Source organism: Phaethon aethereus (genome assembly GCF_964289735.1).
Source record: "Phaethon aethereus genome assembly, chromosome: Z".
Taxonomy (NCBI): Eukaryota; Metazoa; Chordata; class Aves; order Phaethontiformes; family Phaethontidae; genus Phaethon; species Phaethon aethereus.
In genome coordinates this window covers 47,483,496-47,490,887 of record NC_138577.1, presented here as the reverse complement: position 1 = coordinate 47,490,887, position 7,392 = coordinate 47,483,496, and positions in this window count along the sequence as shown.

Sequence of the window (7,392 nt, the reverse complement as noted above, 5' to 3'; positions counted from 1 at the left end):
GTATGAGTTACCTGCTTGCACCAGTATCATTATCCATATCAGCCTTATTATGCCATTTCTTGGAAGCTGAGAGTGTGAAATTTTCTCTCCCCACCCCACTAAGATAATTTTTTATCCTAGTCTCAGCCTGTGTGAAAATAGAGAACAGTGTCATCTGTTACATCCCCAGGAAATGGTCACCTAACTGCAGTTTGCAGTGAGTTTTCTCAGCTAGTGCTATTCTACAAAGGAATAAACAATGCTTTATGAACTGGGGCATCTTGATGTGCCCTAGACCTTAGGCCGGCCCTAGCAGCAGGCACTTCCTATATGTGAGATTAATAATTGCTGAACAGGATGGAATAAAGGCATGAAATACCACTTTCTGTGGGGAAACAGTTAGCTTCTGGTCTACAAGGATGGCTGAAGCAGCTGTGTGTTCTGTGTGGTAAAGAAGAGAAGACGGGATTAATGTGAAAGGTTATTCCTACAGTCAGCTTGCCATGGTGAAAGCAGTTCCAACTCCCTGTGCTGGTTTGAATCTGCAGGCATGGTGCTGTACTGTACCCCTACACTGATCCTCCTGGGCACGAACAGAGCAGACAGTGCTCTGTGTTGGAGTCTCAGTTCTTCCCACATATTAAAAGGACATTCTTCCTGGCAGGTGCTTGAAGGCAGCAATCATCTGCCTCAATACTGAACACAGACAGCGTTATCTGTATGTTACTCTGTCAAGCTATCTGTACGTTACTCTGTCAAGGTATCTGTACCCTGAAGGGACTTCTTTCCTCTCTTTCAGTGTGCGTGAGGGTAGTTCATCATGCTAGCTGTTTTCACCTACACTTCTTCCCAGATTTCCCACTGACTCAGCAGACAGCTGCCGTCATCTGGCAGAACCTTCTCAGACCTCGGCCTTCTGAGCCACTTTCTGTTCCATCACCTTCTGTCTCTCATCTGAGGTCAGAGATCAGGCTTCTTTCACCTTTCTTATGATAGAATACACTTTTCATGAGCTTCCAGATGTGCTGTAGCTGGGCAGACATCACATGTCACTGCCTCAACAGCTCTGGTTCTCACCAACCCAGAAAAATGAACAGGCTGCCAGTCGTACTAGCCCCGACTTCCCTCAGAGCCACAGCACTTCTGAGCTTTCCTAGTCTCTCCCTCTAGTCGTTCATACTTGCTCTTTTAAGGAAGGTGTTGGAGAAGCCATTGCAAACATGTCATCAGAAGTGATACATTTTGCTGCGGTGGATGATGTAACAGCCAAATATCCCCTAGGGAGTTAGCGTGCACTGGAAAAGCGATGGCATGTCTATGTCCCAAGGTAATGGGCTGGCATCCCTTTTTGCTCTCTCCGGTCAGTGCTGAATCTCACACAGGCAGCACTGAGCAGTCCTGGATACCTCTTCCACCACAAATTTTCTGTCCGGTTCTACGGACTCTACAAGCCTCACCCCATCAATTCTTCATGTGCTAGCTTGGACAATTGGCTAATTTTTGGAAGTTGTTTCTAGGGGAAGAAGAACTGGAGGGAACCAAGTGTTTCTGTGGTACCTACAAGGCCATGGTTTTATGTTTGTACCACCACTTTTCCTCTACAAAAGAAGTGTGTCACAGTGGTGATGGCCACCATATGTAGCTGCCAAGGTCCTGCTGTACCATGAGGCACTGTGTCTTGGGAGCCACTGCCTCTCCCGTGATCATCAGCATCTTGTCTCAGGGTATAAGGGCACCTAACTCACACCTATGACCAAGTCTGGAGCTTAAAAGGAGCAGGGAAACACTGGTACTCACAGTGGGAAGATACCACCTCCATAAAAAGGAAGAGATCCTGGCTAAATACCAGTGCTGAGTTCCCAGCTTGGCTGAAGACAACACCTCATGTGGAGGCTAGATCTTGACTCTCTTGGTGGCTCTCGCTGGGTGCTACAGGATCTGGGAGCCAGTCAAGACACCTCCGATACACTCAGAGAAGCGGGTGCTTGAGCTTGAGCTGCATCCATGCATGTTTTCCTCTTCTTCAAGCACTCATTACTATCCTGTTTCCTTATAAAAAGCATATAGTAACATTTTGTCTCCTTCGAGAACAGAAAAAACTGTAGGATAGTTTCTTTTCTTGTTGTTCAGATCTCTCTCAAGCAACAGGCATACAAAAATCTCTCTTACTATCTCCTCAGTCACACTAAAAAAGTGCTTCTCCAGCTGGATCCTGGGTATCCTTGTTGCCTTCTCTGTGTGCTCATGCTACTTTCCTCAGACTCACAGAAAGGAGTTCAACCAGCAGCACCTGCCTTTGTTATCAGGCTCCTGGGGTGGCAGGGCCATACGTTGCAATGCACTAGGGTTTGGGTTATGGCTTCCTATTAGGCTGTCTATCAGAAAAAATACCTGGACGCTTCAGTGAATGCTAAAGCAACAGAGAGGGATGTGCCTTCTAGTGTCCCTCGTCCAGTCACCCATGGAGGGAGTAGGAGGGGAAAGGAATGCAGGAATGGCCAGGCTCGCATGCTCTCCTAAACAGCACCTCTGGCTGCTACTGTGGGAGGTGGACCCTGGGCTAGATACACCCCTCATCTTTCTTACCTGTGTGCTGAAATCAGCTGGGAACCAGTACGCCTGGGTACTGGGGCAAACGGTGATATATTTCCCAGGGATCAAAAGCCTGATTCTGACATTGCCACCTACACTAGTTACTCCCTGTCTTGACACATACTGTGTTTTGGGTATCGGCCTTGTGTTGTGTGATGAACGGGCGCTGGGAACTGTACTAGCACATTTGCAAAACAAGGGCTGAGGTTTAGCCTACACAACCCATTCATACCTGCGTAAGTCATGAGACTAAATTCTCAAGCAATCTTAAAAATGATCCTTTTCATTTTAACCCTACATGTGTACTCATGTGGGGACGAATTTACTTTTACAATAGATTGTTTGATCAGCACAAAAGCATATAAGGTCAAGACAAAGTTGCTCAGCATGCACCTCAAGCAAGACTGATGACAGTGCCTCTTCTGTATTGCACTACCTCCTGCAAGATCCAGTTGCAGACTAGATCCCTCACATGCTAGAGGCTGTACAAAGAGAGCACTAAATGGCCATACATGTGTGATACTGTTGTTACAAAAGGAAATGGTTTTGCTACTACTGCCGTCAGTAAAGTGAGCCTACTTGCAGCAGCGATGGGCACTTGTAAGATAAAATCTGACTTCAGAACAGGATTCTATAGCTGTCTAATAACTAGTAAATGGAAAAGGATTTTGAGCTACTGCTTATTAATCCTACCACAATCAAATGGGCTCAATAGCAATCTGAAGTATAGGTTTCTTTCTACACACCTCTCACTCCAGTTTTTGAAGTCAGACCATCTTGCAGTGGTGTCCCAGCTGTATGGGTTGAACTTTCGGTAGTTCTCCAGAGCTGACCCAGCATGTGCTTGGCATGTGCCTTCTCAACTTTCTTCTGTACTGTCTGCAACTGTATCACCAAAGATATCATCATCACAGTGACTCAGACTCATTTGTTGGCCATATTTTTCAGAGGCTTACACAAAAGGAGTTTTTTGTGGATATTATGCTGCATTTCTGCACCATGCTCTATAGCATGTACCTCACTAGCAGAAGACTTTCAGGTCAGACCTTCCTCACGCTGCCAATAAAGCTGGAAAAGCCAACCACTCTTTCTTCTGTACCTTTACAGAATAAAATACTCTTAATTGTGCAGATAAACATTTGAGATTATCTAGGAATTCTGAACTGAATCATGTAAAGTTAAAGTTACCAGAGATGAAAACATGCTTGAGTTAGACCTTCACAGCTGAACCTCTGCAACACTGTCCATGTAACTCATCCCAAAAAACAGGATCTGAAAAAACCTAAACAGACTGTAGTTTGAAATACAGCAATACAAATAGGTATTTGAGCTAACAACCAAATCTGCAAGGATGTTAATGGGAGATCTGTCCCAACAATCTAACCTAGGATCAGGGTCTGAGAACAGAATTTGACCTTTTATACCAAGTATTCCTCTGTCAGTCTTGAATTTAGCAGGTTCACAGTTTAAATGTAAAAGAGAAAGCTTGTTGTTGTTGTTGTTTGGTTGTTACATTGACAAATTGTATCATGTAATCATGACATTATGTCACTCAGTGTTGACAAAAAATATTTATTTCTGCAAAGTGAATCGTTAAAAATTATAACTACGCTTTGATTACATTCTTAGCTTAGTACTGAGTGCACTGAAATCTATGTATTTTTAGCAGTTTTGGGTTTTTTTTAAAAATTCTGTGATGTAGACTTGGAATGATTACTTACAAGACTTTAGTTAATACAATTTACAAGATGAGAAGTGATAGCAAATGTAATATTCAGTTAGCATACTCTTTGCTCTGCTTGCCTGGTAGAATCTTGTAGATAAGTAACGAATACAGAGATTTAAAAATAAGAGTTCAATATTTGCACTTCAGAGGCATGTAGGCTTCCTTCTGAGGATCTACTGTCTGTACATTAAGTGCTTTGTCACCCTACAGAAAACTGCAAAGGTGCTCTCGCAAGAGCCGATCTCACACTAAAACGCTGACAATGTTCAAATTCCCACAAGAGGGCAGTAGGAAAGCGCGGTACAGGAAAATCCCCCCTCGCTGGATTTTAATTACTATCAACCTTATAGATCAATTCTGCTTATTAGTCATAGGAAAATCCGTACAAATTGTCAGAGTAATTTAATGCATAATAACAAATTAATCCCATTGTACAGATACTATACTGAGAAATTATTTTTTAGCCAATTTGTACTCATAATTACACAGGTTTAAACGTAAGTTTATGCCTTCTGGTATCTTTCACTTGTGTCCTGAGATGTGAAGTGCTTTGCTATCACACTCATAAATAAATATTCTGGGATGCTGTCCCAGCATAGGAGATGCATGTAGGTGAAAAGAAGCACTTTCTGAAGCAAAGAAGACAAAAGATTGATTGTCTAGCTAGAAATCAGCCTGGTAATTTCCCATGCAGTACTCTTCCCTGTCTGAAGCTCTGCACATGCTACTGCAGTTTCTCCTGATCCATCTCCTCCAGCAGCCAGGACCAGCCTCGCTCATGCCCTTTGCACTGCTCGAGTCCTAAACGTCATGGCATCGCAAGGTAGAGAGCACCTACACTGGTGGAGGGACACTGCCTTGCGAGCGATCTCAGTGTGACTTGCTGGACATTACCCTCCGTCCACCCAGCCAGCACGAAACTTTTGCAGCTGTGAGACTTTTGCACAAAGAAAATTTTTTTCTCAGCAAAAGTGGGGTCTAAAGCTGCCTTTCCCACATGGGTACTCTTACATCAGGAAAAAAAGCCCTTTGTGAAGGGGTTTCACTCCTGTTATCTTTTTGGCTGCCATTTGAACCTACAAGAGACAACCTTCATAATAAAATACCTGGGGATTTCTCATCAGCATGTGTCTTATTTTCAAAATAATTACATATTTAGCATTTTATGTGCTGGGAGAAAAGTTTCTTTCAAAGGTGTTACGTGGTTTTGGATGCTTACGGTTCTAAAGCATCTGTGAACCGTGTCTAGTTGAACGTCATCTGTTCACAAACAAGGCTGTGTTTTCTTCTATATAGAAGTGAGCTGTTTCAGCAATGTTTAATCAACCAGCGCTGACCTTTCTTCTCAAATGCCACAAATTTGTTTTCAATAAATGTTTAACTACTGATTTCTAAAGGCAAAGGTTCACAACGTGTAGAACCTACTTTTAACCTTACACTGATTTTATGGTTACCACACACCATGGTTGCTGTAGGGTTGCATATGTGTTTTAGAAAGTTAAAATTTTTTGTCTATATTCCAAATGTCTTTTGACATTTGTGTTACCTCCTATTTCATTTTGCTTCTGACATCTTTCTGTATTCTCATAATATATGTGAAAATACTGACAAAGAGAAAAAAATTAAGCCCATAGTATAACACTGGATAAACTGGTGAACTTTCCTCTCAACAAATGCATGTTTGAGAACTGATCAGAATAATCTCAGGATATACCTATACCGCAGTCTCTGGCTCGATAGCTTGGCTAGGTAGCCAGTTGTGACACCAGAGAGCTCTCTGCAGGTTGCAGATTCTGCCCAAAAATTTGGGTAAGTATCAGGCAGTTTATGGCACTAAGCTTTACATTCTCACAACTTGTCTATCCTCAACAATTAGATCTTAATTATTTAATGTCAAGCCAACTTTCTATACCATAGTGGAATCCCAGAAATGACCAATGTATGCACATATTCTAAGGCCAGGGGTGTGGAAATGGGTTAATCTACAGTATATTGAGTTTCCTTGACTGCAGAAAGTTATAAACCTGCTATATCTGCTAAAAATAATAATAATGCTACTTCCCTACAGTGGAAAATGCACATTTGGATGGACCAGTGTGTAACCAGCATCCTTTCAAACGATTGATGCTTCAGTTCACAGCTTGCTTGTTTCTACCTGGCTTCCATGGTAGGAATGGAGGCGTAAAACTCTTGTCCCACTTACCTCACCAACTCCAAAAGGGCCCAGGTTTCAGCTCAGAACATACTGCGGGGAGTATGCATGGCCCTGTGAGTAAGGTGCAGGAAGTTAGTTATCCTCAGGCATGGATACCAAAATCTTAGGTTGAGACCATTTTTGAGCTGATCTTGGCTATTTTACACTGAAATACAGTTCTTCCTGCAGTTACTGATGTATTGGTTAGGGTCTTCACAGTTAAGGTAAATTGTCCCAAATCAGGAACTCTGGGGTTTGTTACCATAACTCTTATGGCTGTTCTAGCCTACTTATTTCTACCCAGTTTAAGTGCAGTCATCCACAATTTTATGGGATACTTGCTATTATTGACACCACCTGGAATGATTTCAGTCTGCGGTTTCAATTTTAGGATTTGAGACTGTGCTTATCCAACTCATTGATGTATTCTATTGAAAAGTAATCAAAATTTCTCAGATTTATTTCCTTAGGTAATGCAAACATAAATTGATGGGTAGTACAATAAATCTACACTGTATAGTACATATACATACATACTATAGATACATAGTACATCTACACTGTACATGTACATAGCCAGATTTGTACTTGTCAATTTATTGTGTGAAAGGGTGTATCTAGGATCAGGTGTTGGGTGAAGCTGGTTTCACGTAGTAGTGCCTGGATTTTTCTGATCAAACAGCAGCAGCGAAATATATTGCTTGATTTTGCTGCACAGTCAGGAAGGCTGGAGTCAAAAGTAGTGAGATTCAGGAGAGTCTATGTTCCTAGGTGTGTTTTGCAGCAATATTTGTATGAGTTGCATTAATTTCTAGCTTCTAGACTGGGACTTGACTTGCATCTTTCTATTGAGCAGGTTTGGACAGTTTGTTATAAAAATCTCACTGGGTCCAGCTGCCAG